An 8,839-nucleotide genomic window follows, 5' to 3' on the forward strand; every position below is an offset into this window, starting at 1 on the left:
TGGCTTCGCGGGAGCGGCCTTCGGCTAGGGCCGACGACGGCCGGACCGAGCAGATTTGGACCGGGGTGCGGGGCGAGTACCTGCCTCTCTCACGAAGGGAGTGTCACCGGTAAGAAGCCTCTTCCCACGTCTGCTTGCCGACTTACGCTCGCCCCGACGAGAGGCCCAACCGAAAGAGTGGAAAGGGGCAGAGATTTCCAGGGTCGCCCCACCAGGGATGCAATACCCCAGTGCAGACAGTCGGCCCTGCCCCGAACCTACTCGGTGGTTTGAAGGTTAACCTCTTGGGGAAAAGCAGCGATTCGCCTCGCGGTGCGTGCCTCCGCGGATCTAAACCCCCTCGATCGATGTGGGGCCAGAGGACCCCTTTTCCCCGTACGAAACTGTCAGCTCACCATGGGCTCGACGTCCGTGGGTCGGGGAGTTGAGCGCTTACGCGCGGCGGGACCTTATAACCTGCAGCGGCTGAGGAGCGAAGATTTCCAGGGTGGGCCCCCGGGGATGCCATACCCCGAGCAGCCTGTCGGCCCCGCTCCTAGCACGCTGGCAAGCAATGGAGTCTTCCCCGCGGCAGCCACCGCCCTCGCCCTAGCCTCGCCGTCGGTCGATGAAGAACGTCGTTCGCCCTCCTCTGGCTCGGGATTTGGAAACGGCCTGGCCTTCGCCTACTCCGTCGGGCAACTGCCTTCCGCCAGCCCCTTCCCTCGAATCCCCTTCTTCCATTTTAGACCCGATCAGGGGATTGGTCAGCCCAGCCCTGGGGTAAGAAGAGGGGTTGGGGTCGGTTCGGCTTCGGGTGCCCCGCTCGGCCAAAGTTTCCCCTCGCTTTGGAAGCACGCGAGGTCGCGGAGGGTGTCGGGGTTATTTTTTCGGCTCCCTGGCTTCGCGGGAGCGGCCTTCGGCTAGGGCCGAGGCCGTCCGGCCCGCGCAGATTTGGACCGGGGTCCGGGGCGAGTACCTGCCTCTCTCACGAAGGGAGTGTCACCGGTAAGAAGCCTCTTCCCACGTCTGCTTGCCGACTTACGCTCGCCCCGACGAGAGGCCCAACCGAAAGAGTGGAAAGGGGCAGAGATTTCCAGGGTCGCCCCACCAGGGATGCAATACCCCAGTGCAGACTGTCGGCCCTGCCCCGAACCTACTCGGTGGTTTGAAGGTTAACCTCTTGGGGAAAAGCAGCGATTCGCCTCGCGGTGCGTGCCTCCGCGGATCTAAACCCCCTCGATCGATGTGGGGCCAGAGGACCCCTTTTCCCCGTACGAAACGGCCGGCTCACCATGGGCTCGACATCCGTGGGTCGGAGAGTTGAGCGCTTACGCGCGGCGGGACCTTATAACCTGCAGCGGCTGAGGAGCGAAGATTTCCAGGGTGGGCCCCCGGGGATGCCATACCCCGAGCAGCCAGTCGGCCCCGCTCCTAGCGCGCTGACGAGCAATGGAGTCTTCCCCGCGGCAGCCACCGCCCTCGCCTCGCCGTCGGTCGATGAAGAGCCGAGTTCGCCCTCCTCTGCTCGGGACTCGGAAACGGCCTGGCCTTCGCCTACTCCGTCGGGCAACTGCCTTCCGCCAGCCCCTTCCCTCGAATCCCCTTCTTCCATTTTAGACCCGATCAGGGGATTGGTCAGCCCAGCCCTGGGGTAGGAAGAGGGGTTGGGGTCGGTTCGGCTTCCGGTGCCCCCGCTCGGCCAAAGGTCCCCTCGCTTTGGAAGCAGAGGGTGCCGGGGTTATTTTCGGCTTGACGCCTAGTCCGGTCCCTGCCGGTTCCCGTGGAGGCCCGCGGTCAAAACCAGCTCCCCGGCTGTCGGAGCCGGAGCCCCGCAGCCCGAGCGGACGCACCGAGTCCCTCATGTAAGGGATAGCCGCCCCTACGGAACGGCCCGGACTGGGACCAGGCACCCCCAGGCGCCGAAGGGGTGGGTCGGCCGTGTTGCCGAAGCTTAGCCGGCGCTGATGACCGCAGCCCCTAACGATGCCCACAGGCGGGGGAGCCAAGGAGGGCACTAGGAAGACGTGGCGGGGTCGGACGGCTCAATTTCCAGGGTGGGACCCCGGGGGTTCAGTACCCCGGGCATCCGGTCGGTTTCGCCGGCGCGACCCCAAGCCTTCCACGGCCCCCTTCGTGGGTGCAGGGATACCGTGCAGGGTGCAGGCTTAGACGCCAATTCCCCAGAAGTTTTAGGGATAGGGTTTGTCCGGGCGCCACCGCAGCGACAACCTCGCAAGAAGCTCTCTTCCACAAAAGCACGGGCAACGTTCGTGTGCGAGTGTTGGTCTCCCATGGTCTACCGACTCCCCCGGGCGGCCCAAGCGTTACGCCCACGGCCGGGCCCTCGAGCAGGCGCACCCCTGGTGCCTCTCGTAAGGGAAGGCTACGGTCCTCAACCCCTCGTATGGCGGGGAGGGCGCATTTGAAACGCTAAAGGACGAGCCCTGTTCGGGACCTGGCGGGGATCCGCGGATTGGCGAGAGGGATGGGTCTGCCGTTGGTCAGAGGGGACGCACCCCTGGGACGCAGTTTGGCATTAGCGACCGATGGCCCATCTACGACCATGTACTCCGGGAGCGCCAAGGAGGACGCGGGTGGGCTTTGGGGGCAGACTCAATTTCCAGGGTCTGGGCGCCGGGGGTGCAATACCCTTAAGCGCTCATGTCGGTTTCGTCTGCCGCCCGCCTCTGGCCCGGCTCCTAGTGACGGGTGCTGTGAACGTGCGATCGTGCTTGCGGTTGAAGAGTTCAAAGGCTACCGCTGGGGATAACACGCCCGGGGAATTTAGAAACCCCCCCCTCCGCTACAATCTCTGCTTCTGCCGGACTCGGAGGGGAGCCGCCCCGGGGGCGACCGCTCCCTCTCCTCTTCCGCGGCGTGCCGCGCGCTTCGCCGTCAGCAGCGGAGCGAACCTTTTTCTCGGTCCGCAGCTCTTCAGGCGTAGGCGGGCAGCGCTAACAGGGTACACTGGGGACCACTCGACCGCAACCGCTCCTCCGACCGACGAGCATACCTACCGCGGATACGCCACGGTGGGTCTAAGCCTCGTCGCCGCCGCGAGGAGCAGGCGGGAGCCGTCCCTTTTCGTGCTGCGGAAATAAACCGTGGACACAGAGGTGTGTCTGCGCTCTCCGACCGGGCGGGGGGCGATTGGACTTGCCCGAGGGACACTAGGCGAGGCGCTGCCGCGGGAGCCGGAGCTCCGCGCTGGACGCTGCCGCCGCCAACGCCGCCGCCCCCCACCCACGGTACGGTGGAGTACGCCCGTTCCATACGCTTCGTAGCAAACCTCAGCCGAAGCAGAGAGTCCTACCGCTGTGGCAGGAGCGGGGCCGTGCGAGGACCACACTGGCACCGCGCTACACAACCTTAGGCAGAGGACGACAGCCGCTCACGGGGAGCGGGGGATTGATGCGCGACCAAGACTGAGGCTAAGGAACGCTTTACCATAAACCGGCCGGGGCCAATACCCCTGACCGAGCAAAGTGCCCTGCCCCGCCGGATCGCGCTGTGTCAGATCGATCAAAAGAGCGGAGAGCCGAGACTCTACCGCTGGGAGTTTGTGGAGAACGGCCTGGCTTGCGTCCCGTCCTCCCGCCCTCGACCTCACATGGCTAGCCTCACCCGCCGGGAGCCACCCCATTGGGGACCGTAGGGCGGAGAAGGGGTCTCCGCGTCCGGAATTTACTTGTGGAGAACGGCCTGGCTTACGTCCCGTCCTCCCGCCCTCGACCTCACATGGCTAGCCTCACCCGCCGGGCGCCACCCCATTGGGGACCGTAGGGCGGAGAAGGGGTCTCCGCGTCCGGAATTTACTTGTGGAGAACGGCCTGGCTTACGTCCCGTCCTCCCGCCCTCGACCTCACATGGCTAGCCTCACCCGCCGGGCGCCACCCCATTGGGGACCGTAGGGCGGAGAAGGGGTCTCCGCGTACGGAATTTCTTGTGGAGAACGGCCTGGCTTACGTCCCGTCCTCCCATGGCTAGCCTCACCCGCCGGGCGCCACCCCATTGGGGACCGTAGGGCGGAGAAGGGGTCTCCGCGTCCGGAATTTCTTGTGGAGAACGGCCTGGCTTACGTCCCGTCCTCCCGCCCTCGACCTCACATGGCTAGCCTACCCCGCCGGGCGCCGCTCCATTGGGGATACGGTACGGCAAAGCGCGACGCCGCACGATGCCAACACTTTGTGCAAAAACCTGGCAGAGTCGACCAAAACCTCGCTTCTTTGACCGGTATTTTTGATGCTTTTCTCTGCCGCCGAAGGTGCACTGAGGGTCGGATCGCCCAAAATTTTTACCGGTCGTTTTGGTCTGCGGTTCTTCCGAGAGGTGCCCGCCTGACAGTTCTTTTTCAGCAGCCTCCGAAAGGCCATCCAGCGGGCAAGCCAGGGGTTGGCAGCCGCCGGCGGTGAGCCTTCCCCGGCCGGGGCAGACGGCTCCGACCGCAAAATTTTTTCGACTTTCGCCGAGGCCAAAACCCCATGCACTTTTAAAGCCTGCCCGCAGCGCCGTCTCCTGTCAGACGTCCCTTGCCGCCTGCGGTGGTCCTCGCCCGGCAGAGAGAAGCCGGAGTCGCCCCCTCTCCGGTTCTTTTTCACCATTCCGGAGCTCTGAAATCTGCCGGACACCGAGTGACCGAGGACGCTTCCAGGAGGGCGGCAGCGAGAGGCAGAGTGCCACCGGTCGGGTCGCCGGTTCTCCCACACTTTGAAAATTTTTCGCTTGTTCTGGTGGGATGGAGAGAGAGCGTGGCTTATGCGCCCTCTGCCCCGCGGTCCGCCCTGGCTGGCCTTACGCCGGTGGTTCGCCAGGCCACCGGCACCTTGTACGGCGGGGACGGCGTGGCTTATGCGCCCGTCAACCCACCTACTCGCCCCGGCTAGCCTTTTACCCGGAGGGCGCCACGCTCCGGGTACCAGTGAGCGGCACGAACCCAGTCATACCATGCCGCTCACCTCGCGCCCTCTCCGGCCTCCGCCGCGGAGACCTCCCGCTAGGACCTGCGGGGGGCGATTTCTGCCAAAATCTACAAAGTCCCCGATGGTTAAGGACGTAGACTGTTGAGCGGGACCTACACACTCTTGTAGCCGATGGGGCTCGCCATTTCCCGCAGAAAATGGACCACCTCCCGCAGAGGAACATGAAATGCCCCTTCCCGCGGGACCCGAAGGACCGCTCTGTCCGAGCAGGCCTCCAGGACCACGGCACGCAAAAGCGACTCAGTCCCGCTGGCATTACGGATCTGACTTTGTGCAAAAACCAGGCAGAGTCGACCAAAACCTCCCTTCTTTGACCGGTGTTTTTGTTGCTTTTCTCTGCCGCCGAAGGTGCACTGAGGGTCGGATCGCCCAAAATTTTTACCGGTCGTTTTGGTCTGCGGTTCTTCCGAGAGGTGCCCGCCTGACAGTTCTTTTTCAGCAGCCTCCGAAAGGGCATCCAGCGGGCAAGCCAGGGGTTGGCAGCCGCCGGCGGTGAGCCTTCCCCGGCCGGGGCAGACAGCTCCGACCGCAAAATTTTTTCGACTTTCGCCGAGGCCAAAACCCCATGCACTTTTAAAGCCTGCCCGCAGCGCCGTCTCCTGGCAGACGTCCCTTGCCGCCTGCGGTGGTCCTCGCCCGGCAGAGAGAAGCCGGATTCGCCCTCTCACCGGTTCTTTTTCACCATTCCGGAGCTCTGAAATCTGCCGGACACCGAGTGACCGAGGACGCTTCCAGGAGGGCGGCAGCGAGAGGCAGAGTGCCACCGGTCGGGAAGCCGGTTCTCCCACACTTTGAAATTTTTTCGCTTGTTCTGGTGGGATGGAGAGAGAGCGTGGCTTATGCGCCCTCTGCCCCGCGGTACGCCCTTGGCTAGCCTTACGCCGGTGGTTCGCCAGGCCACCGGCACCTTGTACAGCGGGGACGGCGTGGCTTATGCGCCCTCTGCCCCGCGGTACGCCCTTGGCTAGCCTTACGCCGGTGGTTCGCCAGGCCACCGGCACCTTGTACGGCGGGGACGGCGTTGCTTATGCGCCCGTCAATCCACCTACTCGCCCCGGCTAGCCTTTTACCCGGAGGGCGCCACGCTCCGGGTAGCAGTGAGCGGCACGAGCCCAGTCATACCATGCCGCTCACCTCGCACCTTTTCCGGCCTCCGCCGCGGAGACCTCCCGCTCTGTTCTGCGGAGAGCGATTTTGGGCAAAATCTACAAAGTCCCCGATGGTTAAGGACGTAGACTGTTGAGCGGGACCTACACACTCTTGTAGCCGAAGGGGCTCGCCATTTCCCGCAGAAAATGGATCACCTCCCGCAGAGGAACATGAAATGCCCCTTCCCGCGGGACCCGAAGGACCACTCTGTCCGAGCAGGCTTCCAGGACCACGGCACGCAAGAGCGACTCAGTCCCGCTGGCATTACGGATCTGACTTAGTGCAAAAACCTGGCAGAGTCGACCAAAACTCCCCTTCTCTGACCGGTATTTTTGTTGCTTTTCTCTGCCGCCGAAGGTGCACTGAGGGTCGGATCGCCCAAAATTTTTACCGGTCGTTTTGGTCTGCGGTTCTTCCGAGAGGTGCCCGCCTGACAGTTCTTTTTCAGCAGCCTCCGAAAGGGCATCCAGCGGGCAAGCCAGGGGTTGGCAGCCGCCGGCGGTGAGCCTTCCCCGGCCGGGGCAGACAGCTCCGACCGCAAAATTTTTTCGACTTTCGCCGAGGCCAAAACCCCATGCACTTTTAAAGCCTGCCCGCAGCGCCGTCTCCTGTCAGACGTCCCTTGCCGCCTGCGGTGGTCCTCGCCCGGCAGAGAGAAGCCGGTTTCGCCCTCTCACCGGTTCTTTTTCACCATTCCGGAGCTCTGAAATCTGCCGGACACCGAGTGACCGAGGACGCTTCCAGGAGGGCGGCAGCGAGAGGCAGAGTGCCACCGGTCGGGTCGCCGGTTCTCCCACACTTTGAAAATTTTTCGCTTGTTCTGGTGGGATGGAGAGAGAGCGTGGCTTATGCGCCCTCTGCCCCGCGGTCCGCCCTGGCTGGCCTTACGCCGGTGGTTCGCCAGGCCACCGGCACCTTGTACGGCGGGGACGGCGTGGCTTATGCGCCCGTCAACCCACCTACTCGCCCCGGCTAGCCTTTTACCCGGAGGGCGCCACGCTCCGGGTACCAGTGAGCGGCACGAACCCAGTCATACCATGCCGCTCACCTCGCGCCCTCTCCGGCCTCCGCCGCGGAGACCTCCCGCTAGGACCTGCGGGGGGCGATTTCTGCCAAAATCTACAAAGTCCCCGATGGTTAAGGACGTAGACTGTTGAGCGGGACCTACACACTCTTGTAGCCGATGGGGCTCGCCATTTCCCGCAGAAAATGGACCACCTCCCGCAGAGGAACATGAAATGCCCCTTCCCGCGGGACCCGAAGGACCGCTCTGTCCGAGCAGGCCTCCAGGACCACGGCACGCAAAAGCGACTCAGTCCCGCTGGCATTACGGATCTGACTTAGTGCAAAAACCAGGCAGAGTCGACCAAAACCTCCCTTCTTTGACCGGTGTTTTTGTTGCTTTTCTCTGCCGCCGAAGGTGCACTGAGGGTCGGATCGCCCAAAATTTTTACCGGTCGTTTTGGTCTGCGGTTCTTCCGAGAGGTGCCCGCCTGACAGTTCTTTTTCAGCAGCCTCCGAAAGGGCATCCAGCGGGCAAGCCAGGGGTTGGCAGCCGCCGGCGGTGAGCCTTCCCCGGCCGGGGCAGACAGCTCCGACCGCAAAATTTTTTCGACTTTCGCCGAGGCCAAAACCCCATGCACTTTTAAAGCCTGCCCGCAGCGCCGTCTCCTGGCAGACGTCCCTTGCCGCCTGCGGTGGTCCTCGCCCGGCAGAGAGAAGCCGGATTCGCCCTCTCACCGGTTCTTTTTCACCATTCCGGAGCTCTGAAATCTGCCGGACACCGAGTGACCGAGGACGCTTCCAGGAGGGCGGCAGCGAGAGGCAGAGTGCCACCGGTCGGGAAGCCGGTTCTCCCACACTTTGAAATTTTTTCGCTTGTTCTGGTGGGATGGAGAGAGAGCGTGGCTTATGCGCCCTCTGCCCCGCGGTACGCCCTTGGCTAGCCTTACGCCGGTGGTTCGCCAGGCCACCGGCACCTTGTACAGCGGGGACGGCGTGGCTTATGCGCCCTCTGCCCCGCGGTACGCCCTTGGCTAGCCTTACGCCGGTGGTTCGCCAGGCCACCGGCACCTTGTACGGCGGGGACGGCGTTGCTTATGCGCCCGTCAATCCACCTACTCGCCCCGGCTAGCCTTTTACCCGGAGGGCGCCACGCTCCGGGTAGCAGTGAGCGGCACGAGCCCAGTCATACCATGCCGCTCACCTCGCACCTTTTCCGGCCTCCGCCGCGGAGACCTCCCGCTCTGTTCTGCGGAGAGCGATTTTGGGCAAAATCTACAAAGTCCCCGATGGTTAAGGACGTAGACTGTTGAGCGGGACCTACACACTCTTGTAGCCGAAGGGGCTCGCCATTTCCCGCAGAAAATGGATCACCTCCCGCAGAGGAACATGAAATGCCCCTTCCCGCGGGACCCGAAGGACCACTCTGTCCGAGCAGGCTTCCAGGACCACGGCACGCAAGAGCGACTCAGTCCCGCTGGCATTACGGATCTGACTTAGTGCAAAAACCTGGCAGAGTCGACCAAAACTCCCCTTCTCTGACCGGTATTTTTGTTGCTTTTCTCTGCCGCCGAAGGTGCACTACGGGTCGGATCGCCCAAAATTTTTACCGGTCGTTTTGGTCTGCGGTTCTTCCGAGAGGTGCCCGCCTGACAGTTCTTTTTCAGCAGCCTCCGAAAGGCCATCCAGCGGGCAAGCCAGGGGTTGGCAGCCGCCGGAGGTGAGCC

The sequence above is a fragment of the Engystomops pustulosus genome, unplaced genomic scaffold, assembly GCF_040894005.1.
Source record: "Engystomops pustulosus unplaced genomic scaffold, aEngPut4.maternal MAT_SCAFFOLD_445, whole genome shotgun sequence".
NCBI lineage: Eukaryota > Metazoa > Chordata > Amphibia > Anura > Leptodactylidae > Engystomops > Engystomops pustulosus.